Below are 20,545 nucleotides of genomic sequence, written 5' to 3' on the forward strand. Positions count from 1 at the left end.
GCTGGGCTGAGAGGTGGCAAATGGAGTTTAATATAGAGAAGTGTGAGGTGATTCACTTTGGAAGGAATAACAGGAATGCGGAATATTTGGCTAATGGTAAAGTTCTTGGAAGTGTGGATGAGCAGAGGGATCTAGGTGTCCATGTACATAGATCCCTGAAAGTTGCCACCCAGGTTGATAGGGTTGTGAAGAAGGCCTATGGAGTGTTGGCCTTTATTGGTAGAGGGATTGAGTTCCGGAGTCAGGAGGTCATGTTGCAGCTGTACAGAACTCTGGTACGGCCGCATTTGGAGTATTGCGTACAGTTATGTTCACCGCATTATAGGAAGGACGTGGAGGCTTTGGAGCGGGTGCAGAGGAGATTTACCAGGATGTTGCCTGGTATGGAGGGAAAATCTTATGAAGAAAGGCTGATGGACTTGAGGTTGTTTTCGTTGGAGAGAAGAAGGTTAAGAGGAGACTTAATAGAGGCATACAAAATGATCAGGGGGTTGGATAGGGTGGACAGTGAGAGCCTTCTCCCGCGGATGGAAATGGCTGGCACATAGGGGACATAGCTTTAAACTGAGGGGTAATAGATATAGGACAGAGGTCAGAGGTAGGTTCTTTACGCAAAGAGTAGTGAGGCCGTGGAATGCCCTACCTGCTACAGTAGTGAACTCGCCAACATTGAGGGCATTTAAAAGTTTATTGGATAAACATATGGATGATAATGGCATAGTGTAGGTTAGATGGCTTTTGTTTCGGTGCAACATCGTGGGCCGAAGGGCCTGTACTGCGCTGTATCGTTCTATGTTCTATGTTCTATACTTCCTATAATGCGGCGACCGGAATCCACGCAATACTCCAAATGCGGCCGCACCAGAGTTTTGTACAGCTGCAACATGACCTCAAGGATCCGAAACTCAATCCCTATACCAATAAAAGCTAACGCACCGTACGCCTTCTTATCAACCCTCTCAACCTGGGTGGCAACTTTCAGGGATCTATGTACATGGACACCGAGATCTCTCTGCTCATCCACACTACCAAGAATCTTACTATTAGCCCAGTACTCAGTCTTCCTGTTATTCCTTCCAAAATGAATCACCTCACACTTTCCTGCATTAAACTCCATTTGCCACCTCTCAGCCCAGCGCTGCAGCTTATCGATCTCCCTCTGTAAGTTGTAACATCCTTCCGCACTGTCCACAACTCCACCGACTTTAGCGTCAATGGCAAATTTACTCACCCATCCTTCTCCACCCTCCTCCAGGTCATTTATAAAAATGACAAACAGCAGTGGCCCCAAAACAGATCCTTGTGGTCCACCACTAGTAACTGGACTCCAGTCTGAACATTTCCCATCAACCACCACTCTTTGTCTTCTTCCAGCTAGCCAATTTATGATCCAAACTGCTAAATCACCCTGAATCCCATGCCTCCGTATTTTCTGCAGTAGCCTACCATGGGGAACCTTATCAAATGCTTTACTGAAATCCATATAGACCTCATCAACTGCTTTACCCTCATCCACCTGTTTGGTCTTGACTAACAATGCCACCCCTCCCCCTCTTTTACCACCTTCTCTGAGCTTACTGAAATATCTAAACCCCGGCACCTGCAACAACCATTCCTGTCCCTGCTCTATCCATGTTTCCGAAATGGCCACAACATCAAAGTCCCTGGCACCAACCCATGCCGCAAGTTCACCCACCTTATTCCGGATGCTCCTGGCATTGAAGAAGACACACTTTAAACCACCTTCCTGCCTGCCGGTACACTCCTGCAACTTTGAAACCTTACTCATGACCTCACTACTCTCAACCTCCTGTACACTGGAGCTACAATTCAGGTTCCCAAGCCCCTGCTGAACTAGTTTAAACTCTCCCGAAGAGCATTAGCAAATTTCCCCCCCAGGATATTGGTACCCCTCTGGTCCAGGTGTAGACCATCCCGTTTGTAGAGGTCCCACCGACCCCAGAATGAGCCCCTTGGTTTTAATATTTCTTCATTCTCTGATGAAGATGATGATTCTTCCTGTCCCAGTGCAGGAGGCGCAATAATCCCAACTAGGCTTTGTTCCTCTTCACTTCCTTGTGTTTCAAAAAAATAATCATAAAAGCTCCTTCTTTATGTGTGGCAGATTGCCTAGGCCAATTTTCTTCCCAAAACGGACTTAAATCTGGGTATTGAGAATGGTATCCCTTTGGGAAATTTTCAATGGGTTCCGAATTCCCTTGGTTACCTGGGGCTCTGGGACGTGTTTTTTCTGTCTCTGACAGGGTGCTAGCACTTGGTTGAATTGAAATTCAGATTGCTGTCTTGTTCCTGCTGTGTCTAAAAGGAATTGTGGCCATTGGTCTCGCCAAATCCTTATTATCTGACCTGCCCTAGCCAAAGGTGTTAATGCACATGTCTTTGTTATCGCTCTCAGAGATTCCCTTGAGTTATTTTCGAATATTCCGTCTCCTAATAATGTCATATCAACATCTCTCCCGACACTATATCTCAGGATTCCTTCCATGTTTGCTTGATTTACTTCTGTGTCATCCATCAAACTATACTGCTGTCTGGAATTGTTTAGTGATACCACATGTATAATCTTTGTCCCATGGCTCAGAGTTGTGGCTCTAGCTGTCCCTTCTCCTCTTAGAACTACCTCTTCATCCATTTTTAGCTGTAACTCCGGATTGTATCTATGAGCCAATCCCCCTGAAATTCCTGCCCCTAATTTCCCCTTTCTATTGGAAGGGTTAACTTGTACGTCCTTTTGGGCATTTTTAAAGTCTCCTTCCACTAAGTGGATCTGCTTTCCTCCTACGTACATTTTTTTAATAAGTCTTGTCTGCTCCCATTCATCTTCAATTTTACTTGGCGCATTTGTTTCAAACCCTACTGTTTTCACTGTGCTATCTGGTTCCAGGACTGATTCCTCGTCATTTTCCATTTCTAAAGCTTCATTTTTCTGCAGCTGTTTACTATATTCGTTTGCCACTTCAGACTTACTTTTGTGTTCACTAGGGACCTGGATTATTTCTTTCATGTTTTCTTCGTCAATGATTTTAACCAGTTTAGAGCACTCTTTACCCACTTGAGCAGCTGCATGCTTCTGTCTGTGTCTGAACAAAATTAATGATTCAGCTTGTTTTACAAATGCAAATTTACAAAGTGCTTTAAGAATCCCGACTGGATCTCTATATTGCAGGTCTTTAGGCACGTTAACAAAGAAGGAGATGTCTCCGTCTTGATACGTCTCTTTCTTCCAGGATTTTTTTAGCTCTTTTAATTTCTTCCATTCTTGTTTCATTGCTTCATCTCTCTTGACTGTATTCCAGGGCAAGTGAATTACCCTAATTGCCATTTTTCAGAATTCTAAGTTCTGTTCCTGGTTGTCCCTTTCAGGTGCACTCTGAAATTAAGGATAAGTACCCTTTCTGGGCCCTATCCAAGGCTAAGGCACTATCTTCCTGTTTTAGTTACGGGTCGATTGGTTATAGGTCTCTAAAGGTTTCTAGGCGCGCACTATTTCTCTAGGATGTTCCTCACAATCTGCCTCACTCTAAGGATGATTTATTTTTTGGCCTCCTTTTACCAGTAATGGATGCAAGATTTTTAGTGCTGTCACCAAGATGTCTTGCAGACTTTTTCTCAGGGTCAGTATCTTCTAGTCTACTGATTTTTACACCCAAACTGAGTTTTATGTCCCCTCGATCCACAGAATATCCTTACAAAAGTCAATCACACATGACTTTCCAAACTAAACTCGGCAGGTAAAGTTTGACTCACACATAGACTAGAAACTTCTAAACTTCGAATATTCTAGCCTTTGTGCCGGTTAGAAACTTCTAATAGTCTAACCACTGTTTGGGAACTAGAAACTTCTAATATTCTAGCCCCCACTCCGCTTAACTAGAAACTTCTAATATTCTCGGCCTCCACACTGGGTGCCATGAAGTTAAAAACTCACCACTATTCTTAGAATTCCCCCTACTCTAAAAAAGGGTCGATATTCTAAATGGTGAACAGGGGATTCTCACTCCCCAACACCGATGCAGGCTTCAGGTCAAACTATATTTTCAAGCTATCCCCGGTATAACCCATACCTTCACCGAAGAATTTTACCTACTTACCCCTCAGTAGCATTGATATCAAAGAACAAAGAACAAAGAAATGTACAGCACAGGAACAGGCCCTTCGGCCCTCCAAGCCCGTGCCGACCATGCTGCCTGACTAAACTACAATTTTCTACACTTCCTGGGTCCGTATCCCTCTATTCCCATCCTATTCATGTATTTGTCAAGATGCCCCTTAAATGTCACTATCGTCCCTGCTTCCACCACCTCCTCCGGTAGCGAGTTCCAGGCACCCACTACCCTCGGTGTAAAAAACTTGCCTCGTACATCTACTCTAAACCTTGCCACTCTCACCTTAAACCTATGCCCCCTAGTAATTGACCCCTCTACCCTGGGGAAAAGCCTCTGACTATCCACTCTGCCTTTGCCCCTCATAATTTTGTAGACCTCTATCAGGTCGCCCCTCAACCTCCGTCGTTCCAGTGAGAGCAAACCGGGTTTATTCAACCGCTCCTCATAGCTAATGCCCTCCATACCAGGCAACATTCTGGTAAATCTCTTCTGCACCCTCTCTAAAGCCTCCACATCCTTCTGGTAGTGTGGCGACCAGAATTGAACATTATACTCCAAATGTGGCCGAACTAAGGTTCTATACAGCTGCAACATGACTTGTCAATTCTTATACTCAATGCCCCGGCCAATGAAGGCAAGCATGCCGTATGCCTTCTTGACTACCTTCTCCACCTGTGTTGCCCCTTTCAGTGACCTGTGGACCTGTACTCCTAGATCTCTCTGACTTTCAATACTCTTGAGGGTTCTACCATTCACTGTATATTCCCTACCTGCATTAGACCTTCCAAAATGCATTACATCACATTTGTCCGGATTAAACTCCATCTGCCATCTCTCCGCCCAAGTCTCCAAACAATCTAAATCCTTCTGTCTCCTCTGACAGTCCTCATCGCTATCCGTAATTCCACTAAACTTTGTGTCGTCTGCAAACTTACTAATCAGACCAGTTACATTTTCCTCCAAATCATTTATATATACTACAAACAGCAAAGGTCCCAGCACTGATCCCTGCGGAACACCACTGGTCACAGCCCTCCAATTAGAAAAGCATCCTTCCATTGCTACTCTCTGCCTTCTATGACCTAGCCAGTTCTGCATCCACCTTGCCAGCTCACCCCTGATCCCGTGTGACTTCACCTTTTGCACTAGTCTACATTGAGGGACCTTGTCAAAGGCCTTACTGAAGTCTATAAAGACAACATCCACTGCCCTACCTGCATCAATCATCTTTGTGACCTCCTCGAAAAACTCTATCAAGTTAGTGAGTCACGACCTCCCCTTCACAAAACCATGCTGCCTCTCACTAATACGTCCATTTGCTTCCAAATGGGAGTAGATCCTGTCTCGAAGAATTCTCTCCAGTAATTTCCCTACCACTGAAGTAAGGCTCACCAGCCTGTAATTCCCTGGATTATCCTTACTACCCTTCTTAAACAGAGGAACAACATTGGCTATTCTCCAGTCCTCCGGGACATCACCTGAAGACAGTGAGGATCCAAAGATTTCTGACAAGGCCTCAGCAATTTCCTCTCCAGCCTCCTTCAGTATTCTGGGGTAGATCCCATCAGGCCCTGGGGACTTATCTACCTTAATATTTTTTAAGCCGCCCAACACCTCATCTTTTTGGATCTCAATGTGACCCAGGCTATCTACACACCCTTCTCCAGACTCAACATCTACCAATTCCTTCTCTTTGGTGAATACTGATGCAAAGTATTATTTTAGTACCTCGCCCATTTCCTCTGGCTCCACACATAGATTCCCTAGCCTATCCTTCAGTGTGCCAACCCTTTCCCTGGCTACCCTCTTGCGTTTTCTGTACGTGTAAAAAGCCTTGGGATTTTCCTTAACCCTATTTGCCAATGACTTTTCGTGACCCGTTCTAGCCCTCCTGACTCCTTGCTTAAATTCCTTCCTACTTTCCTTATATTCCACACAGGCTTCGTCTGCTCCCAGCTTTTTAGCCCTGACAAATGCCTCCTTTTTCTTTTTGACGAGGCCTACAATATCTCTCGTTATCCAAGTTTCCCGAAAATTGCCGTATTTATCCTTCTTCCTCACAGGAACATGCCGGTCCTGAATTCCTTTCAACTGACACTTGAAAGCCTCCCACATGTCAGATGTTGATTTGCCCTCAAACAGCCGCCCCCAATCTACGTTCTTCAGTTCCCGCCTAATATTGTTATAATTTGCCTTCCCCCAATTTAGCACATTCACCCTAGGACCACTCTTATTCTTGTCCACCAGCACTTTAAAATGTACTGAATTGTAGTCACTGTTCCCGAAATGCTTCCCTACTGAAACTTCTACCACCTGGCCAGGCTCATTCCCCAATATCAGGTCCACTACCGCCCCTTCCCTAGTTGGACTGTCTACATATTGTTTTAAGAAGCCCTCCTGGATGCTCCTTACAAACTCTGACCCGTCTAAGCCCCTGGCACTAAGTGAGTCCCAGTCAATATTGGGGAAATTGAAGTCTCCCATCACCACAACCCTGTTGTTTATCCTCTTTTCCAAAATCTGTCTACCTATCTGCTCCTCTATCTCCCGCTGGCTGTTGGGAGGCCTGTAGTAAACCCCCAAACATTGTGACTGCACCCTTCTTATTCCTGATCTCTACCCATATAGCCTCACTGCCCTCTGAGGTGTCCTCCCGTAGTACAGCTGTGATATCCTCCCTAACCAGTAGTGCAACTCCGCCACCCCTTTTACATCCCCCTCTATCCTGCCTGAAACATCTAAATCCTGGAACGTTTAGCTGCCAATCCTACCCTTCCCTCAACCAGGTCTCTGTAATGGCAACAACATCATCGTTTCAAGTACTAATCCAAGCTCTAAGTTCATCTGCCTTACCCGTAATACTTCTTGCATTAAAACATATGCACTTCAGGCCACCAGCCCCGCTGTGTTCAGCAACTTCTCCCTGTCTGCTCTGCCTCAGAGCCACACTGTCCCTATTCCCTCATTCTCCCTCAATGCTCTCACCTTCTGACCTATTGCTCCCGTGCCCACCCCCCTGCCATACTAGTTTAAAACCTCCCGTGTGACACTAGCAAACCTCGCGGCCAGGATATTTATGCCTCTCCGGTTTAGATGCAACCCGTCCTTCTTATATAGGTCACACCTGCCCCGGAAGAGCTCCCAGTGGTCCAGATAACGGAAGCCCTCCCTCCTACACCAGCTGTTTAGCCACGTGTTTAGCTGCTCTATCTTCCTATTTCTAGCCTCACTGACACGTGGCACAGGCAGTAATCCCGAGATTACAACCCTAGAGGTCCTGGCTTTTAGCTTTCTGCCTAGCTCCCTGAACTCCTGCTGCAGGACCTCATGCTCCTTCCTGCCTATGTCGTAAGTACCAATATGTACAACGACCTCTGCCTGTTTGCCCTCCCCCTTCAGGATGCCCTCTACCCGTTCAGAGACATCTTTTTAAAAGATGCAATCACTGTCTTTCCAGAAAAGTCAAAAGATATTGCTTCTGGTTGTTTGAAGGGACCTTCAGGCCCAACTTGACAATCAATCTTCTTTTTAAAATCTGGTCTTCTTTAGATGTATTCGCTGATGAGCTCGGTTGCTGTGTCCTATCTTTCCCATGTACCGAGCTGTGAGAGCTGGCTCTGCTGGCTGTTTCTGAGCTGACTCTGAGCTGACTCTGCCTACTCTTTATATACTAGTCTTCCTTCGATGTATTAGCTATTTTAGCTCGGCTGCTTTGCCCTGTCCCTTTCCCATGGCCGAGCTGACTGTAATCTGACTCTGAGCTGCTTGTTCCTTCTCTGCTTCTCCCCTCTCTCCCTCTGAGTTCTGGTTCTGGTTGCTGTTCCCTTTCTTCGGGTTCATACATTTTTCTAACAGCTATCTAGTTTTTATGACTTTATTGTAAAGTAACTCCTGATTTTCTTTGATTGTAAAAAGTATCTTTGATCTAAACATTCCAATCTAACTAAGTATTCATTTTGACATAACCTCATCTCATAGATCTGATTACATTGTGTCCTTTGTGATATTCAAAAATGCTTTGACTTCAAGAGGTGTTACTTTTGGTTTGGTTCCTGTCATTTCTATAGTTTTATTTTCCAATTGTGTCCTCAGGTCATAATTTTGACTTTGATTTTGGCTTTGAATTATGTTTCTCGTAGGCTGATAGTCTCCAGTTTTCTTCAATTTACCTGGTATTAGCAAAATTTCACACCTAGCATTATCACAAAATTCAACTGAACCTCATCCTTCCCTTTTCCAGCTGCTTACTAAGATAGTTACTTTCAATGAAGGTGTGAGCCATTGCTTTTGGCTTCATTCAAAATCCTGTTTGTCTTGTTTGCTAAGCCTGCTTGACCAAGGATATCTGCATTTTACAATCCTGCTCTTTGCAGCTGCTGTTAACCCTTTGTGGGATCTTTCCCTGTATCCTCTCATATTTCTCTCAAACCAGATATTGCCAGACTTCCATGTTTCAAATTACACATCTTTCCATATTTTCAATAGCACAGGGTACCCAGGTGGCATTGCCTGGCTGGCAGGGGCGCTGCCAACATACCGGACTTGCAGTGCCAAAGTGCCTGGGTACCAGGTGCCATGTCAGGAATCGTGTCCAGGGGTGCCCTGCCCTTAAGAGTTGGCATGAGGAGAGGAAGGGCTCGAGAACCCACTAACAGGTAAGTTGGGGCAGTGTGGGGTCCAGAGGTCACGGTGGGGCGTTTAAAAATAATCTCTTCCTGCATTGATGAGCTGAACTCCTCAGTGCAGCAAGTGAAGTAGGTGCAGCGTTGGCAGGGTGTTCGTTGCCGAAGCCCCACAAAAAAAAAAGAGTCCCATTCAATAGCGGGCTATTCGCTCCCAAAACAGGACTCTGTTTGTTGCAAGTTTAATTGTGCATAATAAATGTGAAATCTGGTGAGGGTGACGTGGTAGAAAGGCTACACCGTTCCTCTGAGGCATCTGGTAGATATGTATTTAAGAAGAAACTAGATAAGTACATCTGAGGAGAAAGGAATAGATGGAAATACTGATAGGTTGAGATGAAGTAAGGCAGGAAGAGACTCATGTGGAGCATAAACCTGTTGGATTGAATAAGCTGCCTCTGAGCTGTGAAATCCTATGTAATACACACAAGCACACCCGTAAAACCTGTTGATAAGGAATGGATTTATGATATAGTTCCAGAGTGCTCAGAACACATCGTTATCTCATGACCGACCCAGTTTGATTGGCAACTTTGTCGTGAAGTGGGGCACTTACTTTTGCCCGAGTGCAGTCCGGTGAGAAGCAAAAACAACTGAAATAAACAGAGCTTACTGCCGAGGTTACCATGAAATAAACCGGAATGCACACAGGCACTTGTCATGTGATGCTTGCAGTAAATCAGTGCTTCATCACTTATGCCATCTGCCTGCTTGACTAAAGTCAGCTGGAGCGACAGTCCTAGCTTAATTTCCTTCCTATTCTATGTTGAGTAAAATGGTGCCACTTTTCACCTCACTCGCTGATACCGATGTGTTCTCCAGTCTCAAACCATTTGTAACGAATTAAAGCAAATATGATTTTCCTGTTTTACGTGACAGCTGTTATGTTCATTGAAGGTGGCAGGACAGGTTGAGGGAGTGGATAATAAAGCATACAGCACCCTGGGCTTTATGAATAGGGACGGAGAGTGAAAAAGCAAAGAGGTTATGTTAAACCTGTGTAAAACACTTGGTTCAGCATCTACTGGAGTATTGTGCTGGACGCCGCACTTTATGAAGGATGTGAAGGCATTAGAGAGGGTGCAGGAAATATTCAAGAGAATGGTTCCAGGGTGAGGATCTTTAGTTCCATCAGAAGATTAAAGAACACAAGAACATAAGAACTAGGAGCAGGAGTAGGCCATCTGGCCCCTCAAGCCTGCTCCGCCATTCAATGAGATCATGGCTGATCTTTTGTGGACTCAGCTCCACTTTCCGGCCCGAACACCATAACTCTTAATCCCTTTATTCTTCAAAAAAACTATCTATCATTATCTTAAAAACATTTAATGAAGGAGCCTCAACTGCTTCACTGGGCAAGGAATTCCATAGATCCACAACCCTTTGGGTGAAGAAGTTCGTCCTAAACTCAGTCCTAAATCTACTTCCCCTTATTTTGAGGCTATGCCTCCTAGTTCTGCTTTCACCCGCCAGTGGAAACAACCTGCCCACATCTATCCTATCTATTCCCTTCATGATTTTATATGTTTCTATAAGATCCCCCGCATCCTTCTAAATTCCAACGAGTACAGTCCCAGTCTACTCAACCTCTCCTCGTAATCCAACCCCTTCAGCTCTGGGATTAACCTAGTGAATCTCCTCTGCACACCCTCCAGCGCCAGTACGTCCTTCCTCAGGTAAGGAGACCAAAACTGAACACAATACTCCAGGTGTGGACTCACTAACACCTTATACAATTGCAGCATAACCTCCCTAGTCTTAAACTCCATCCCTCTAGCAATGAACGACAAAACTTCATTTGCCTTCTTAATCACCTGTTGCACCTGTAAACCAACTTTTTGCGACTCATGCACTAGCACACCCAGGTCTCTCTGCATAGCAGCATGTTTTAATATTTTATCCTTTAAATAATAATCTCTTTTGCTGTTATTCCTACCAAAATGGATAACCTCACATTTGTCCACATTGTATTCCATCTGCCAGACTGTAGCCCATTCACTTAACCTATCCAAATCCCTCTGCAGACTTCTGGTATCCTCTGCACTTTTTGCTTTACCACTCATCTTAGTGACGTCTGCAAACTTGGACACATTGCACTTGGTCCCCAACTCCAAATCATCGATGTAAATTGTGAACAATTGTGGGCCCAACATTGATCCCTGAGGGACACCACTAGCTACCGATTGCCAACCAGAGAAACACCCATTAATCCCCACTCTTTGCTTTCTATTAATTAACCAATTCTCTATCCATGCTACTACTTTCCCCTTAATGCCATGCATCTTTATCTTATGCAGCAACCTTTTGTGTGGCACCTTGTCAAAAGCTTTCTGGAAATCCAGATATACCACATCCATTGGCTCCCCGTTATCTACCGCACTGGTATTGTCCTCAAAAAATTCCACTAAATTAGTTAGGCACGACCTGTCCTTTATGAACCCATGCTGCGTCTGCCCAATGGGACAATTTCCATCCAGATGCCTCATTATTTCTTCCTTGATGATAGATTCCAGCGTCTTCCCTACTACCGAAGTTAAGCTAACTGGCCTACAATTACCCGCTTTCTACCGACCTCCTTTTTTAAACAGTGGTGTCACATTTGCTCATTTGCAATCCACCGGGACCACCCCAGAGTCTAGTGAATTTTGGTAAATTATCACTAGTGCATTTGCCATTTCCCTAGCCATCTCTATTAGCACTCTCGGATGCATTCCATCAGGGCCAGGAGACTTGTCTACCTTTATGAAATGAAAAATGAAATGAAAATCGCTTATTGTCACAAGTAGGCTTCAAATGAAGTTACTGTTGAAAGCCCCTAGTCGCCACATTCCAGCGCCTGTTCGGGGAGGCTGTTACGGGAATTGAACCGTGCTGCTGGCCTGCCTTGGTCTGCTTTCAAAGCCAGCGATTTAGCGCTATGCTAAACAACCCCATTAGCCCCATTAGCTTGCCCATCACTACCTCCTTCGTGATATCAATCCTCTCAAGGTCCTCACCTGTCAGAGCCTCATTTCCATCAATCACTGGCATGTTATCTGTGTCTTCACCCAAAAAACCTGTTCATTTACTCAGCCTTTTCCTCATCTCCCTTTATTAAATCTCCCTTAGCATCCTCTGAAGGACTAATATTTACCTTAGCCACTCTTTTTTGTTTTATATATTTGCAGAAACTTTCAATATCTGTTTTTATATTCTGAGCAAGTTTACTCTCATAGTCTATCTTACTCTGCTTTATAGCTTGGTTCAGTATCTACTAGAGTATTGTGCTGGACGCTGCCCTTTATGAAGGATGTGAAGGCATCAGAGAGGGTGCAGGAGAAATTCAAGAGAATGGTTCCAGGGTGAGGAACTTTAGTTCCATCAGAAGCTGGGGTTGTTGCAGAAACCGTTGAGAGGGAATTTTCTGAAGGCGCTGAGTAGCATGAGGGGGGTCAGGACGGAGTGGATAGGGAGAAATTGTTCCCCTTAGCGGAAAGCTAGGGATCTGGAGGGCACAGATTTAAAGTTACTGGCAAAAAAAAATGGTGTCACGAGGAAAAAAAATTTCAGGCACGGCCTGAGGGTGTGGTGGAGGCAGAGGCTTTCAAAGGGAAATTAGATCATTGTCTGAAAAGAGAAGATTTGCCGCACGTCAGGGAAAAGGCAGGAAAATGGCACAAGGTGAATGCCGTCTTCAGAGAGCCAGACATGATGGGCTGAATGGTCCTATGATTCACGAATGGGGTAACACTATTACACTCTGATTAAAAGCTACTGAGCCTCGTTGAAACCAATCACGAGCTTACACTCAATACCGTTAAGATAAAAGCAAATTCCGACGGATGCTGGAATCTGAAACAAAAACAGGACACGCTGGAAAATCTCAGCGGGTTTACGAGTGCAGGTGACTCTTCGTCAGAGATGATGAGAAGACACCCAGGCTCGAAACGTCAGCTCCCTTCTCTCTCCACGGAGGCTGTCAAACCCGTGGAGATTTTCCAGCGTTTTTGTTTTTTGACTCAAAACTATTATCCAATTATTGAAGATGCTGGGTGGGATTCTCCGTCGACGGTATTCTTCCGGCTCGCCGGCAGGGCACTCATGCCCGTGGATTGCCCGATGGCTTGGGGCCGGGGCCACAATGGGACAGAGGATCCCGCTGCCGGTAGGGGCACGCCACGTTAGAAAACGGGTGCAGCGCTATTCTTTTAATGGGGGATTTAAATATTTTCAAAAACAGTCCTCCTTTGAAACATGACGAGCTGACAGCAAGGTGAGGAAGCGCGGTTGAATACTCAATTGGATGCTGAGCGCGAGAGAGGAAAGTAAAGTTTCACATCAGTGGGAGCAGCTAAACTAATGCCTGGATTAAGAAGGGGCGCCGCAGGAAAAATAGCTCATATTTCCTCTTCAGAACAATGCCGCTATTGAAAGGAGAAAATTCCAGTAGCTTCCCTTCAAATTGAACTAAAGTGACTAAAATTGGTTAGACAGCAACAAACACTCACTGAAGCACAACAAGGATTGAATTGTATAATAGGAAGTACCTGAGATGATGGAGAATGAGGCGTTCAACAATGATTCTCAATTACTCACCAATTCAGCCTCAGTTTTACAAAGGAACAGGATGCAGGCAATTTACTGATAGTTTCCTGTATTGATGTGCACTATGATTTAAGTGCAGAGTAAATATTTTTATCGCTACAGGACAAGAGATCTGTGATATCAGAAAGTGGCTCCTTGTTTGCCCTCATCAGGAAACATTTTATTGTAAGCTCTTTTTGCCTATGATTTACTGATTTTCAAGTTGCTCCAATTTCTTTGAGCAACTGTCGAACACCAGAGTCGTCAACTGTAGCAAAGGAAGGACTGACGACCACCAGTCAATATGTATGACGAATTACAATGGTTAATTTACTGACGGAATTTACACAGGGTGCATGAATCAAGCATCGTGCTGTGCCCGGCGTGGGTCTCGGTACGCGCCAGGTAAATAGTGGGAAAGGCCAAAAATCGAGATTCGCACCGGAGACTGGCCCGCTCCCGATGGCGAGTTTTGGATTGCACCCAAAGGCAGCGAGAATATCATTAACCCTCATTTACATTCATTTCAATGTCATTGGTGAGATTGACATCGAATGTAACGATTATTAGCGAGAATTAGCGGGCTCCCCAGCGAGAAATCATGCGGGCATCGTTTAGCACTGCTTTTTAAAAAGGTAAAGTTGGCGCAATGACTGCTGAGGGGAAGTGAGGAGAGAGAAGTCATTTCCAATTTTCAGCGTGCAGCTCAAGGGCACCGGATCTGCTGCCCCAGCGCTCGGGGCAGGGGGGGACCCTCAGGGCTTGGTCAGGGGGCTGAAACGTTCCAAGACAGGGGTCGCCCCTGCGCCAGAGGGGGTGTTTGGTGATGTGCTGGGTGCTCTGGATCCGTGGAACACATACAGGCCACCAACAGTTAAAATAGTGCAACACTATTTTATTAAGTTAGAAACTGTTGAACATACTTTCACTGTGGGTTAACACGATGTTAGATTAAACTAAAGACCTATGCCTGTCCGAACCAGTCTATGCACTCAGTGCATGGTGAGGATCTGTGCTGTAAGCTCTGTCTTTCTAGGAGGCTGCATCCCGAATGATGCCCCCTGTCTTTATAGTGAGTGTGCTCTAACTGGTGATTGGCTGCGGTGTTGTGTGTGTTGATTGGTCTTGCTGTGTGTCCATCAGTGTGTGTCTGCACCATGATATACTGGTGTATATTATAACATCCCCCTTTTTATAAAAGAATGTATGTGTGTTGCAATAAATAATGTATGGTGAGAATGTTCCTAACTACGTGTGGGGTGCGAAGACATATTTACAGAACCACGTACATGAGAACTAAGCTATTTACATGGGAAGGTGCCTGGTGCAGAGAATCAGTATGCAACAAAATAACGAGATCAGCACTATATACAAACCAGGGAAACGATCAAACAAAGCAATGAAACAATTCAGAGAGTCTATAAGTCCGCAAAATTCATAAATTACGTCTCTGAGGTGGGCGACGAATTGTGGTTGACTGCCTCAAGGGTGGATCGAGAGCCGCCGGTTCAGGAGCGGGCTGGACTGCGTCAGAGTCAGGGGGATGCAGAGTGACAGGGATTTCTGCATAGTCTGTGGCAGGGTCAGCAGGAGGGCGAGGCGACACTGGAGGATCACGTGGCGAGCGTGGAACGAGATGAAGGGCGTGTCGATTGCGGCGCAGGATAGAGCCATCCGGTAGACGAACCAGGAACGAGCGGGGGGGCCACCTGCCGAAGGACAACAGCGGTTGCAGACCAGCCATCATCCGGAAGATGGACGCGGGCGTTGTCATCTGGAGCCAGAGCAGGGAGATCAGCTGCACGGGAGTCATGAGCCACCTTGTGCTGTGCACGAGACAGCTGCATCCAGCGAAGGACCGGAACGTGGTCGAGGTCTGGGACATGGATGGACGGTATCGTCGTCTTCAGGGTACGACCCATGAGCAACTGGGCTGGCAACAGGCCAGTGGACAGTGGGGCGGAGCGATAGGCCAGCAAGGTGAGGTAGAAATCGGACCCAGAATCGGCAGCCTTGCATAGGAGCCGTTTGACGATATGTATTCCTTTCTCTGCTTTGCCGTTGGATTGGGGGTACAGGGGACTGGATGTCACATGGGCAAAATTGTACTGCCTGGCAAAGTTGGACCATTCCTGGCTGGCGAAGCAGGGGCCATTGTCCGACATAACCGTGAACGGGATGCCGCGTTGAGCAAAGGTTTCTTTACAAGCACGAATGACTGCAGACGAGGTGATGTCGTGCAACCGTATCACCTCCGGGTAATTCGAAAAGTAGTCCCCGATCAGGACATAGTCTCTACCCAACGCGTGGAACAGGTCGATGCCCACCTTGGTCCATGGTGACGTGACCAACTCACGGGGCTGCAGGGTCTCGTGTGGTTGGGCCGGCTGGAAGCGCTGACAAGTGGGGCAGTTGAGCACTGTGTTGGCGATGTCCTCATTAATGCCGGGCCAGTACACTGCCTCTCGGGCCCGTCGGCGGCACTTTTCCACGCCAAGGTGGCCCTCATGTAGTTGTTCCAGGACAAGCTGGCGCATGCTATGCGGGATGACAATGCGGTCCAGTTTTAGAAGAACCTCATCTACTACCGCCAGTTCATCTCTGACATTATAGAACTGAGGGCATTGGCCCTTGAGCCACCCGTCCGATAGGTGGCGCATGACACGCTGTAGCAAGGGGTCAGCCGCCGTCTCGCGGCAAATTTGGACGAGGCGTTCATCCGTGGCAGGTAGATTGAAGGCTGCGAATGCCACATGGGCGTCAACCTGGCAGACAAATCCCACTGGGTCACATGGAGTGTTGACTGCCCTGGAGAGAGCGTCAGCAATGATGAGGTCTTTGCCCGGGGTGTATACCAGCTGGAAGTCACATCGCCGGAGCTTGAGAAGAATATGCTGGAGGCGAGGCGTCATGTCGTTCAAGTCTTTCTGTATTATATTGACCAGCGGGCGATGGTCGGTCTCGACGGTGAATTGAGGAAGTCCGTAGACATAATCGTGAAACTTAACCACACCGGTCAGAAGGCCCATGCACTCCTTTTCTATCTGCTCGTAGCGCTGCTCCGTGGGGGTCATCGCACGTGACGCATATGCAACGGGGGCCCATGATGAGGCCTCATCACGTTGAAGGATGAACAAAACTGACCACTGCCCCAATGCCGGATTGGCTGGCATCGGTCAAAATTTTGGTCTCCTTTGCTGGATCAAAGAAAGCTAAGACCGCGGCCGTGGTCAGTTTTGTTTTGAGTTCTCTCCATTTGCGCTCATGGACAGGGAGCCATTGGAAGTCTGTCGGCTTCCTGACCAGGTTCCTGAGAGCCATGGTATGAGAGGCGAGGTAGGGATAAATTTCCCTAAAAAATTGACCATGGCCAGTAATCGGAGGACTGCCTTCTTGTCCTCTGGTGTTTTCATAGCTGTGGTGGCAGCTGCCTTGTCCGCATCCGGCTGCACACCCAATTGGGAGATGTGGTCCCCGAGGAACTTGAGTTCCGTCTGGCCAAAAGAGCATTTGGCCCTGTTGAGGCGGAGGCCATGCTCATGTATACGTTTGAATACGCGCTGGAGGAGACTAACATGCTCCTGCGGGGTGGTGGACCAAATGATTATGTCATCGATATAGATGCGAACATCTTCAATGTCTTCCATCATTTGTTCCATAATCCTATGAAATGAAAATTGAAATGAAAATCGCTTATTGTCACAACTAGGCTTCTCACATCTCACATGTCAGCTCTTCGTGCTTGGGAATTGCATAGTGCTCCCTCATGATATTGCGATTTAGATCCTTGGGATCAATGCAAATTCTCAATTGGCCGAAAGGCTTTTTTACGCACACCATGGAACTGACTCAGTCGGTTGGTTCCGTGACTCTGGAAATCATTCCTTGGTCCTGGAGGTCCTGCAGCTGCTGCTTGTGGCGGTCCTTAAGGGTGCTGGGACCTTGCGAGGTGCGTGCACCACAGGCGTGGCATTTGGTTTTAATCAAATCTTGTAGGTGTACGGGAGCGTGCTCATGCCCTCGAAGACTGGTCGTGGTACTGGTTGATAATGGTGTCGAGCTGCGCCCTGAAGTGAGTGTCCTGAAAGGCAGATGCGTCAGCAGGAGAGAGAGAGTGAACTCTCTGAACTAGGTTCAACAGCTTGCATGCCTGCGCGCCAAGCAGGGGGGCTTTCGAGGAGCCCACGATTTCAAAGAGAAGGATGGCTTTGCGTGATCTGTGCGTCACTTCACGTTGGCACGAGCCGCTGGCAGCAATGGCATCGCCCTTGTAATCTAATAGCTGGCAGGCTGATGGGAGGATGGCAGGTTTGACACAAAGGCTTTGGAGGTCAGACCGTGCAATGAGGTTGGCGGAGGTACCAGTGTCGAGGCGGAATTGTATTTGGGATCGGTTGACCATCAGGGTGGCACACCACTCATCGTCTGGATCGATGCTGTATACCGATAGAGGCTGGATTCTTTGCTTCGGGGACATTCTGTTTTTTGTAACAATACCGACTCGAAAAGGTGCCTTCGGGCCCTCGGTGTCAATATCGGGTAGTAGGTCCGCATCGGACTCGGTGACCGTGGGTTGAATGGCCCGGACATTCCTGCGAGGCTGGCCGGAGTGATACGAATTGGCAGGCGGAGCTGATCTGCATAAAGCAGCATAGTGGCCAAGTTTGCCACATCTCAGGCATTGTCGGGATTTGGCAGGGCATTGCCGCTTTAAGTGGGCGGAGCCACAGTTACCGCACGTTTTAGCGTCAGTACGTTCGCTGCACCACCGCGCATGCATGGTGCGGTCATACGTGGTGCGCGCCTGCGCAGTACATTCGTCGACATCGCCGTCCCCTCGTTCGGTGCGCACAAGCGCGGGAGTCCGCGAAAAGCGCGCAAAATGGCCGCCCTCATCCAGGGTGAAGCTCTGGAGTTGCTCGATTGCTTGGACCCGTTCTGCCTCGTGGGGACCTTGCCGCGCCATCTCAGCCACTTCGATATGGGAATACCGACTAGTGGCGTGTTCGTGTAGCACGCAGGTCTCGATGGCAGTCGCTAGGGTGAGCTGCTTTACCTTGAGGAGCTGCTGGCGTAGGGGGTCCGACTGAACACCGAAAACGATTTGGTCGCATATCATGGAGTCGGAGGTGGGCCCGTAATTACAGGACTGCGCAAGGGTGCTGAGGTGGGTGAGAAAGGACTGGAAGTTTCATCCTTACCCTGCAAACGTTGTTGGAATACATTGCGCTCGAAACTTTCATTCACCTCTATGTTGCAGAGAGTGTCAAACTTGAGGAGGACCGTCTTGAATTTTGATTTATCTTCATCATCAGCAAAGGTGAGAGAATTGAAAATGTGAATGGCATGTTCCCCGGCTGTGGATAGGAAGAGAGCGATCTTCCTGGTGTCTGAGGCAGCTTCCCGGTCTGTGGTTTCCAGGTAGAGCTGGAAGCGTTGTTTGAAAGTCTTCCAGTTGGCCCCCCAGGTTACCGGTGATGCGGAGCGGCGGCGGCGGGCGGACGCTGTCCATTTTGCAGGATGACTGTATGCTGGTGGAAGACAGATCACTTGCAGGTAGGTCTAAGAAGTTCTAATATCCCTCAACTCCTGGTATCATCATGTGTTGGGTGCTCTGAATCCGTGGAACACATACAGGCCACCAACACTTAAAATAGTGCAACACTATTTTATTAAGTTAGAAACTGTTGAACATACTTTCACTGTGGGTTAACACGATGTTAGATTAAACTAAAGACCTATGCCTGTCCTAACCAGTCTATGCACTCAGTACATGGTGAGGATCTGTGCTGTAAGCTGTAAGCTCTGTCCTTCTAGGAGGCTGCATCCCGAATGAGCGGGAACTCTGATGCCCCCTGTCTTTATAGTGAGTCTGCTCTAACTAGTGATTGGTTGCGGTGTTGTGTGTGTTGATTGGCCCCACTGTGTGCCCATCAGTGTGTGTGTATCTGCACCATGATATACTGGTGTATATTATGACATTTGGGGGAGGGGCTTTGTGCCTATGAGACACGAGACATTCGAGCCATCTTCAAATTTTATAGAGACCCAATACAGGGACAATCACAGCCACAGCCTGTCTGTCCCACCAAACACTTACAGGACAGAGCCCTGCTGTGGCTTCTATCCTGAAATTTCACCCCCTTTGACAGTGAGCAGCCTCTAGCTTCATAACTGAAGGCTATTGCAAAAGACGAATTAGCCTTGTTAGGTGTGAGTGCACTTCACACCCCTCAGCTCTCAGGTACCTCCTCCAAGGTACCCGTGCCATGTCTCAGAGCATGATTAGTGCTTAGCATCTCAAGGAAACTTTGATGCCTGAACAGTGAGCCTGATCTCTGGGAGGTTCAGCACCAGAGAGACAGCTGCCAACAATCAAACACTAAAGAGAAAGGTTTCACCACTGGGGATATTCTTGTGACCACAGGGTGAGTGTGGATCAGGGGAGGGCCTGATCACGGCTCCCTTGATGCTCCCAAAGGGATCTGGGGTCTAGGGTCTCCTGAGATGGCCTGGGGTGAGTGGGCAGAGCAAGGTTTGCCAGCACAACTGGCTCTCTGGATGGCACACTGAGAGGAGGCAGGACAGTCATGATAAGGGGGACTTGTGAGATTTAAGAGTCCCGGGATGGAAGCTCTAATGGATTTTCGGGCTCTCAACTTCCCCAATATATGCCAGATTAAAAGCTGTTTTCCAGTGTGGATCCCGCAGAGGCTGCTCTTGTGGTGCTGGTGGCAGCCACGGCGGGCAGACGCCCGAGCAGGCGGCAGCAGTGACAGGCTGGAGGGGGTTCCCATGGGCAGGGGTCCGCCACGCACCCCGAAGGCTCGGCCGCCCATCAGGCTGAGGAGGGATATAGAGGGGGAGGCCGGCGGCAACCCAGGCGTACAGACGTCATTGGCATTTCAGTGAAATAACGGTCACCAAATGCCGCAGGAGACACTGTCTCAACAAAGAGACATGGCCCCCTGTGGAGGAGGATCACACCTGCTCCCGGTGGCTGTGACGGGCACTGCAGCCCAGCACTATTATGTAACTGGCTCATTCCAGGTTTCGAGGAGGGACATGTGCAGCATTTCTCAGGCTGTGACTCACGGGTGCATCCAACTACATCACCTTTTTGCGGGACCAAGTTTACCAAGGTACTGGGAAACAGGTTTCTCTTCTATCGCC

Source organism: Scyliorhinus torazame, chromosome 7 (genome assembly GCF_047496885.1).
Source record: "Scyliorhinus torazame isolate Kashiwa2021f chromosome 7, sScyTor2.1, whole genome shotgun sequence".
NCBI classification, from domain to species: domain Eukaryota; kingdom Metazoa; phylum Chordata; class Chondrichthyes; order Carcharhiniformes; family Scyliorhinidae; genus Scyliorhinus; species Scyliorhinus torazame.